At 35.4% G+C, this 1,403-nt stretch overlaps 1 pseudogene; it reads left to right on the forward strand.

Moving 5' to 3' along the window:
- Positions 1-243: 243 nt before the first annotated feature.
- Positions 244-1,170, forward strand: LOC111884615 (uncharacterized; annotated as a pseudogene).
- The last annotated feature ends 233 nt before the right edge of the window (positions 1,171-1,403 follow it).

A 1,403-nucleotide genomic window follows, 5' to 3' on the forward strand; every position in this document is an offset into this window, starting at 1 on the left:
TGATGTAACCAGATTGAAATGACGTAGAATATAGAAATATTGAATGATGTAACAAGAACACCAAACAATCCTAGGCAATCTCCCTTTCTCACTAGCTAAAAAGCTTAGAGCCAAAATCTGTTCACAAAACTAATCCATATTTCTGCATGTCTTACATTGTAATCCTACTTTCTACTTAGACAAAACTGCAAAAATGGTCCCCGTGGTATTCATTTTTTTTTTTTTTTCAGATGTTTAGTACCAACCTCGATTTGTTTGGCTTCATGATCCTTTTGATCTAGTTTCATTGCGGATTTGATCCTTCGGTAAACTCAAATGACTTTAATGCACTCGGGTATTTATTCCCTATTTTTAAATTCATTTTTTAAAGTTTAATAATTAAAAAATGAGAGGGCCCACCACTCTCTCTCTCTCTCTCTCACTCTCTCTCTCTCTCTCTCTCTCTCTCTCTCTCTCTCTCGTTTATATATTCTTATTTTAACCAAAAAACCAAATTGAGTTTTCGGTCACTCTCTCATCCCTTGCCACCGCTTTTTGCCAAAGAAACCAATTTGAGATGAGTTTCAGGCCGGTTTGATCGGTTTAAGATCACTCAAAAGTGAGTTGGTGGTGATTTCTTGGTACCTATGATTCACAAACACATTTTACCTATACCATTTTCAACGAACCCATTTTTTAAATGGCTACAAGAAGAAGAACTGATCCTAAATCGAATCACTCTCAAAGAAACCCAGATCAATGTTATTCGAAAGGAAATCACTCACGTCTACTGTTTCATCTTCCCATTTCACTCGATGTCATTAATGTTTCTCTTCAACAACTCATCTTCGTCTTCATCTGGATCCTGCACTGATCATGGATCCATTCTATATGTTCGCTCCTTTGTTCTGTGGCATTAATCTGGGTCGTTCGTTCCAGGACAAACACATAATCATATCCGGAGAAATTAGAAATTACTGGAAAGGGAGAAAGAAGATGGGAAGTTATTGGGGAAGTGTGTGGAGGAGCTGAAAAAGAAAGGTTTGGAGTTTGATTTGTTAAAGGAAATTGAAACACTTTGAAAAGCTAAAAGTTTGAAGGTTGAAGGTAAAGCTGTGAGAAATTACTCTGTTTTTCTCCATTGTTTCTTGTTTGGTTCTTGCACATACTAGGGTCATTCTCTGCAATTGATCTGAAAATGGTGATATGGGTTTTAATTTTTTTGATTACTTAGGGGGATTTGGGTCAGTAGATTGTGGATTACAGATGTTTGATTTTTGATGGTGGTGTTAAAGGAAACTTTTGGTTCCTGGTTTGACACTACATAATTCTCTATGAATCGTAAAATACTAAGGATTATATTCATACATAATAATACTATAATGTTTTGATTTAAGATGTTTTTGTAGTCCATTTTCAATTTT

The sequence above is a fragment of the Lactuca sativa genome, chromosome 3 (assembly GCF_002870075.4).
Source record: "Lactuca sativa cultivar Salinas chromosome 3, Lsat_Salinas_v11, whole genome shotgun sequence".
Lineage (NCBI taxonomy): Eukaryota > Viridiplantae > Streptophyta > Magnoliopsida > Asterales > Asteraceae > Lactuca > Lactuca sativa.